This window comes from Rhododendron vialii, chromosome 9a (assembly GCF_030253575.1).
Source record: "Rhododendron vialii isolate Sample 1 chromosome 9a, ASM3025357v1".
Lineage (NCBI taxonomy): Eukaryota > Viridiplantae > Streptophyta > Magnoliopsida > Ericales > Ericaceae > Rhododendron > Rhododendron vialii.
In genome coordinates this window covers 23,126,501-23,135,539 of record NC_080565.1, presented here as the reverse complement: position 1 = coordinate 23,135,539, position 9,039 = coordinate 23,126,501, and positions in this window count along the sequence as shown.

The following is a 9,039-nucleotide window of genomic DNA, read 5'->3' as shown; positions in this document are numbered from 1 at the left end:
AGGGTTTATGTGTATCTCTGTATTAGGGGAAAGAGTTAACATAGTATATAGGCGGCGGCCAAATTTACCTACCATTAACGAAAATTATGCTGCCATGTAACATAATTCTGTTAATTTATTGAAGTTTGCATTGTCTTCTATACTTGGTAGAATTTCTAAAATGTATCAGTTACTGTACAGTAAAAAGTTAACCTTTTTTTTTTTATCATCGCAATAAGTTGACTTGGTTACTTTTTGTGCTTGTTAAGTAATCAATATGTGAATTTCTACAAAAATAGTTGATGTCGAGTCTCGCTTGACCCAACGAATAGCTACAAAGGTTGATAAGATCAAAGTTCAGATGTTTGAGCACATGGATTCTCGAGGCTCAAACGCTTCTAGACAAGTTCATTAGATTATCATTTGTGCGATGTACATTATATTGATGGATATGTGGATATATTTAAGAGTTGATACTCTCACTTTGTAGGTTCATGATGCATCTAGTGGACATCAAGCTTGTAAAGACTCAGTTGATGATGGCTTCTCACCATTGGAGCCAAGCCATACTACAACACCACTACCTACTCAAAGACTAAATGAGCAGGTACGTTCTCTACAGGTCACTTGTGTTTAGTTTTAGTGCAATAGCTTGGAAGGGAGATTATAGAACTTGTAGTTGGATTTAATTGGAATTAATGGAGTTAATAGGAATCGTTGTTACTATAGTATACTTTAGTGCAGTAGTGCCTATTTTTATCGAAACTGTAGTTAGTTTAAGGTTACATTCGAGTGTCTGCATGCGTACAATTGTGTGTGAATGATTCAATTGGTTGCACCTCCATCGGCAGCACAATATCTACCTTTTTTTGGAACAAAACAATGTCCACTTTTTTTAATTTATTACCCAACTAAAGTTTCTCAGTTGTATTTTGTCACAAAACTACAAATTGCTTTGTTTGACCAGTGAATATTTCTTGTCTCATAATTGAAAAATATTTCTTTATATTTTGCTGTAGGTAATTGGTGTATACTTGCTAAGTTCTGGTATTCCAAAAGAGGACGTTGGTGAGGGGCTGCTTAATACCATGGACCCAATGTCAGAAATGAATGGGAAACCATTAGGTGAAGGCTATTGCAAAGTCTTTGCAGAAAAAGCAGAGAAGCCTAATGTTCGTCCAGAGAGACCTCGTCAAGGATTACGTACACTTGAAGATGTTGTTGGCCGACATGTTGCTCGGCATTATTCTGATGTAAATAGAAATTTATTTTAAGCCTTCAATGCAATTGTTGATCTATAAAATTTGTCTTCTAAATATTTGAATTGTTGTTTCAGGTGATTGAGAAAGAGATGGATGACTGAGCGGAGTTTATCGAGATGGAAACTCGTTCTCTTGGGAGATTTTATGTTCAAATTTTTTAGTTTATCGGATCTTTCTAGTATGTTATTTAGAGATTTACTTAGACCTATGACTTTGAGGATATGGTTCCTATTTGTTGGGATAATTTGTTTTTGTTAATGTTTGGATTTTTTTGCTAATGAATTTTTTTGGATGTTTAGTGAATAGAATACTGTAGTTTGATAAATATGTATTGTCCTTTTTTTTTGCTCGGCAAAGATAAAATTTTATTGACTCGAAATGGGTACATCGAGAGAGGAACTCACTAAGCACACACGCTTACCGAGTGAAGAAAACAAAGCGAGAAACAGAAAAAAAAAAAATCAATGGACCATCCAACAGAAAATTGGATCGCCCCCATCCTCACTGCAAGCTTCACTTGCTACACTTTCTCCTTTCTCATTCCATCAAGATAGCCCTTGAAATCTTCCACCGAGTGCACCTTAATATCGAACTTCACCTTAACTCACATTGCCACTCTAGTTTTGATTATTTCCCCAAGATTCTCCACTCGCCAAGACGCATTGTTGAAGACAACATCATTCCGAGCCAACCAGATGGACCAATTGTAGCATGAAATGTCGTTTCCCACAAATATTTCTCAAGATTTTTGAATCCATTACCTATCCACCATGTGAATAGATCAATCAAAGAGCCAGGGCACACCCAACAAACATGCCACCAGTCTATCAACAACGCCCAAACATCCCAAGAAAATTGACAATGAAGAAAAAGATGCTCCGGAGTTTCGAGATGCAAAGAACAGAAGGGGCAATAAATCGATTGTCCCTCCAGAATCAAGTCTCTGAGGAGGAGAACCGATCTTGTAGCCACTCTATTCTGAAGAGCTTGCCACGAAAAAATTTCCACCTTGAGTGGGCTAATACTAGTCCAAATCGAGCCCATCACCCGGTTGGTTGCGAAACTCAATTGTTCCCATCTATTATAAACAGATTTTACCGAAAAGCAACATCAGGCGCCCATTTCCACCTTAATGCATCGTTTTTGGACAAATCCAAAGTCACATGCTGTAACCTCCTAAGCAAATCTTCGAATTGGCAAACTTCCCAATCCCTTAAACCCCTTTAGAAAATCAGATTCCACCTACCCTCACTACTTGTATTAGTTAGATCTCCAACCACCATCTCTTTTTGAGTAGAGATAAGGTAGAGGCGAGGGAACTCCTCTTTAAGAGTTGTGTCCCCTAACCAAACCTGGTTCCAAAATGAAATTTTCTGCCCAGACTGAACCACTAACCTGAATCCTTCCCGAATAATTGACCCGATACTTGAGGAGGGTTCCCCTATCGAACATATGTCCTTCCAAATGTTAGAAGCCTTACTTGAGGATGGCAAGCGAGGAAACCAGCAGCTTTGCTCCAGATTGTATTTGCATTTGATCACCTTCACCCAAAGAGAGTCACTATCCTTCTGAAATCTCCACCACCATTTAGCTAGAAGGGCTAGATTTTGAATCATCAAATTCTTTACCCCCAACCACCATATTCTTTCTTTTTCGAGATCTCCTCCCATTTAACCAAGTGAAGCTTCCTCTTTTTCGCCGTATCGCCCCAAAAAAATTGTCTTTGAATCTTTGCTAACATCTTCGCAACTGACACCGGCATTTTGAACAAGGACATGAAGTAGATAGGCAGACTACTAAGGGATGAATTCATTAGAGTAAGTCTGCCCCCAGTCGTGTTGAATCTCCTACGCCACACACTAAGCCTCTTTTCCATTCGTTGAACCACCGGGTCCCATGTTTTCACTCTGTTCGGATTAGCCCCTAATGGTAGCCCCAGGTACTTGATTGGCAACTGATCAATTTTACACCCCATAATCGAAGCAAGGGAGGAAACAATTTGGTGACTCACTTTTACCCCGCATAAAGAACTTTTGGAGAAATTAATCTTCAATCCAGACATGAGTTGAAAACAGCGCAGAATTCTTTTTAGGTTAGCAAACTCCTTTCTATCTTTATTACAAAAAATAATAGTGTCGTCGGCAAACTGAAGGTGGGATACCGAAACTCCATTTGATCCACGCGGACCAATCCTTGCTCCTTTGATGATGTTCTGCTCCTTCGCTCTTTCTAGCAGAAGATTAAGCCCTTCAACCACTATATTGAAAAGAAAATGAGAAAACGGATCCCCCTGTCTAAGTCCCTTATGAATTTGGAATTCCTTTGTTGCAGAACCGTTTATCAAGACGGACATGAACACCGAGGATAAACACTCCTTAACCCAGGCACACCATCTCTCCCCGAAGCCCAATTTTGCTTTTAAGTCTAATATGAATCCCCAATTAACGCAATCGTAGGCTCTTTCAAAGTCAATTTTCAATATCAAGCCCCCACGAGAACTATTCTTCCAGCAATGAATCACCTCGTTTGCTATAAGGACACCATCCAATATTTGTTTACCCTCAATAAAGGCTGCCTGAGATTCACCAATCAAAGAAGGTAGTTGATTTTTCAGTCTATTGGCTAGGACTTTAGCCAACACCTTATAACCCAACCCACCATGCTAATAGGCCGAAAATCTTTGAAACACCTGGGGCAATCTACCTTCGGAATTAATGTTACAAAAGTTGAGTTGATACCTCTTGAGAGCTTGCAATTAGCATGGAATTCTGAAAAAAATTGCAGTAGCATAGCCTTCATAAAGTCCCAACCTTTTTTAACAAACGAAAAGTTAAAACCATCCGGGCCCGGAGCCTTACTACTGTTGCAATCCTTCAATGCCGCAAGAATCTCCCGTTCCTCAAAAGGTCTCTCTAGCTGGACCGATGTGGTTAGAGAAAGAACCCTAGGAAAATCTCCCCCCAACACTGGCCTCTGATTGCTCTCATCTTTAAAATTGTTGGTAAAATGATCAACAGTAGCGGCCTTAATTTCCAAGGGGTCTTCTAGCACTCTGTCATTCACCTTAATTGATCCAACCATATTCTTCCGATACTTATTATTAGCAATAGCTTGGAAGTACCTTGTGTTCTTGTCCCCCAATTTCATCCAGTTCAATCTCAACTTTTGTCTCCACATTGTTTCATTCAAACGAAAGAGTCTCCAAAATTCAGTTCTAGCCTTGCATCTCAACGCTATCTTCTCCGAATTGAGAGTTCTCTCTTCCACTAATAGGTCGAATTGATGAAGTTCCACTTCCTTATCTTGCAACGCAATGTTGATGTCACCAAATTCCTCCTTGTTCCACACCTTCAGTTTTTCTTTGATGGCTCTCAATTTTTGCAGAATAATATACCCAGCCCATCCGTTCACCTGCGTATTCTCCCAAGTTTCCTTGGCAATAATCATACACTTTGGGTTTGAGAGCCAGATATCCATGAATTTAAAAGATTTGGGTCCCCAATCTCTGCTGTCATCAGTCAGCAAGATGGGACAATGATCTGAAATAGGCCGGTGAAGCCCCCATTGAAGAAGTTTGAAACTATCCAGCCACTGTTGAGAGATCAAAAATCAGTCCAGTCGACTAAGAGGCATGATCTTGGTAGTTTGTCCACGTGAATTTCCTTCCAATCATCGGAATGTCAAGAAGCTCCATGGAGTTGTAAAATTCTAAAAACTCCTTCATTCCTCTTTCCAAACGTTGGCACCCTTTCCTTTCACTGATAGACGAAATTTCGTTAAAGTCTCCCCCTATACACCACGAAACAGAGGAATTCCCCTTCAAACCAAGTAGATCATCCCACAGGACTCTCCTATTTCCCACCTCATTCAGGGCATATACATTAGCCAAACAAAGGAAAAGAATTATTGATTACACCATGCATAACAATGAAAGACCTATGGGAGATGATATTGTCAGCTTTGAAAAAATTTCTATTCCAAATGGACAGCAAACCACCAGAAGATCCGATGGCATTAAACACAGCAAAATCGAAATCTCCATTACCCCATAATTTCTGGACAATAAATCTGTCCATGCACTCCATTTTCGACTCCTGAATGAATATCATATCTGGCTTCCTTTTTTTTATAAGCTTTGAAACAAAACGCTTTTTGACAACACTTCCCAGACCCCTAATGTTCCAAGATAAAATCTGCATTAAAAAAACAATCCAAACGCCAAGCACCGAGGGATAGAACGGCTACCCTCTAGCGTCCTTCTCCAGCAGGGCCGAGTAATCCTGCACCTCAATTTCTATCATTTTACCAAGAATCACATCATCATTAGGTCGAAAGATAATACCTAATTGACTGCCAATCGCCATAGTAGCTCTAATTTCCTGAAGAACGGCTGAATTGCTTTGAGCGGGTTCGTCCGGGGAGAAAGAGGAAATTGTGTCCTCCTGATCTGGATTCGCATCCGCCTCCTCGTTAATACTCATCAGACTTGAGAGTTGTCTGCGTCTCCTTCTTCTACACCCAGCATCGTTGAGGTCCACCATCAAATTAATAGTAGGAAGCTGAGATAATCTAACCTTCTCGGAGGAGCCTTCAAATTCACAATCCTCCATCTTACCCACAGATTCAGTTAGCATTGACAACTGCGGACGTGGCCCTATTTGGTTATCCCTCCCAGCTTTGTTACCCTTTACTTGATCAGAGCTCCTAGCTTGAGGCCCAAATTCAATACCCCTCGGTTGACTAAAGCTCCTAGCTAGAGTTTCCTCACAGCCAGCCCTGGGGGTAGGGCTATCGGATAAGATAGGCCCCAAACTTGACTCGGGAAAAAAGGGAATAATGGGCCATTTATCTTTTACAAGGTCCACTACCCTTTCTTGGGCCAAGTCGGTCTCTTTAGAGAAAAGAGGGCTAAGGGCCACACAATCCACCTCAATCCCTCCATTTTCCAAAATTTCGAATGAGTCCTCCATTCTAGATTCAAATATCTCTGAGCTGTCCTGGTTACAAGCAGACACAGGCATTAAATGCACACCTGCCTCACAGTGCTTCGAGCCCCCGCCTCCTCCAACTGCTTTCCCAGAGGACAAGACCCCACCTTCACCAACCACACTATTTCTATTGGATACAATTTTCAACGCCACGTCATCACCTTCTTCCTTCTCGCTACTGAACCAGTCCTCTCTGGGTTTCAACTCCATAGTTTTACCTCCACCACCATTTTCCATAGCTTGGGAGTATAATGTTTCAACTTCATCAGGATTAACAAAAGTTGAAGACTCTTGAATCTTGACATCATAGTTAACTCCTTGAACCTCCACTTGAATCCATTTTTGAATGGTAGCAGTCTCCTCCGTAGCTATCAAAACCTTTCCTTCTGCAAACGAGAATTCTTTGAGAGTTGACTCATTTAACATAATAAAAGATCCCCACATCTCGGCTATCCCTTTAAAAGTTGTTGCATTCCAGACATTTAAAGGTATCCCTCTGCAACTCAGCCAAGCAAATCTCTCTAAGCTACCTGGTTCCCCCTTCCATGGTTTCACACTAGAGAACCATATCTTCATCCATTGTCTCTGCAATAGCTCGTCCCTAACCTCTTGATTCTGGAAAGTAATCAGAACAACCCTTCCTCCTAAAGACCGAAACTGAGCCACCCTATCAGTTTCTATACTGAAGCTCACACTCAATGTTTTCATGGATACGACTCTTTGCATTACTGCAACGGCACTCCTATGGAGCCCTCCAATGCCACACGGTTTGAACTTGAGTTTAGTCATCTGATCAGCCCCTGTTTTTTAGGACTCACCTTTTAGAGCTTGGGCAAAGGACCTGTTAATCCCAGCAGTGCGACCATGGAGCTCAATCTTACTATTCCCCAGACCCAACTCTTTACCACTTCTCTTGATCGGAATTGCCCCTTGAGTGAAACCTTTCTTTTCCAGAGGTGGAATCGTGAATTTCTTGGTTTCTTCAGTGATCCCAAAACTGGCTTCTTTTACAAAAAGCCTCTCGTTTTCCACTCAAACTCCATTCATACGAGAGATGGCCATGGTTGTTGCCGCATAGCAGTTGTACCGGACAAAATCGAATTTATTGCCTGTACGCTTGCTTCTTTTCCGCAGTATAAACGCATCCTTAACTTCCCCAAACTTGTTAAAAGTTCTCTTTAACCAAGTCTGGTCATTGAGCTCAGGAATATTGTCAACATACAAAGTGAATATTTCCTGACTCCTCTCCTTGTTCACCTTTGTTCCCCTGTGGTTTCTGATAACAGGGATCCACCCTCCATCTTCACACTGGCCATTGTTTTGCACTTGCTCTTTCTCTCCCTTTCTTTCTCTCACTCGCTCTCTCTCTCTCATTCTTTTTCCTGCGAGTTGTTCAAACTTGAATTGTAAAAACAGATTTTAGATTGTAAAACTAATATGTATTGTCCTTGGGAATTTTTCTGATGAATGTCAATTTGTTTGGGAAGGCAAATTATGTAAAAATTATTATTATTTTAAAAAAAAAGACAAAATAGTTATTTGCGACGGGAGATACTGTCGCAATTGAGTTCCAATTTTTCGTTAACATTTGCCACAGTAGGAATTTCATTTGCAACGGGTTCAACAGTCGCAAACCTAAAGTTGCAAAATTCAAGATTTTTTTTACATCGGTAACTTATCGTCGCTAATAGCAACCTTCCTTTGCGACGGTAACACCCCAACGCAAATGAGTTTTTGCTACTGTAGTTGTTGCCACGCCATCAATCCTGTTGCAAGCCCATCGCAAAAAGTATTTGCGACGATAAGAAGACTTTTTGTGATGGTATGGTCCAGTCGCAAAATGAATTTTCTCTTGTAGTAGTGAGAGAGTGTGAAACCCCTTTGGGTTCTCTCTCTTTCGTCTCTCACTGCTCTCACATTCCCGCACCCTTATCATATACGAACACATTCATATTTGTAGTCAAACGCTACATCTATAACCACGGCTCATCAACATCTCTGGTTTTTTTGTGGGTCCGGTTATGGTACAAACCCTTTATTTTGGACATACTATATGCACCTTTTTTATTACCGTTGGCTAATGATCATTCAATCTCAACCCTTAAATAAATAAAATAATTAAGAAGTTAAAATTGGGTTACCTGAGTAACCAGTCGCTCCTAAAACCTCTCTCTTCGTTCTGGCGTGTGATCTCTTGTTCCTGAAGCCTATCCCCATCCTCTGTTCCCAACCCTTTTCGTTTGACATGTGTCCAAAAGTAATCCCAACCGTTAGTGGATCTCTCCATTTCTCACTCGCCTCTCCAGCGCATCTCTACATTCTCCTCTTTGCTAGCGGTGGACATCCAAATAATAGTCTCTCTCTCTCTCTCTCTCTCTCTCTCTCTGATACACAAACCCATCTCCATACAAATCCTCATATAAAAGTTACGAATTTTATCTTCATTTTCAGAATGCATCACTGTAAATGGTGATGACGAGGGTCGTCAATCTAACCATTTGTGCGAATCACATTCGATAATTCGACACTATACTGGTCAGAGTTCAAATTCAATTTTTTTTTTTTTTTTTCAGTTTTCGGTTTGATTTCTGAATCCCATGGATTGCGTTTTCCAATCTAAGTTTTTTAATTGTTTTAGTTTCGAACTGATTTCTGGGATTTTCATGGAGTACAAATCCAACATTCTACTCGATAACTAGAAGTCTAGAACTTGTGCATGGCTCTGTGTAAGTTTTCTGGTACAAGAGAGGGTTTGTACACAGAGAGAAGGAAAGGAAGCGTGGGTGGGAAAAAAATCACTAAGGCCGGGT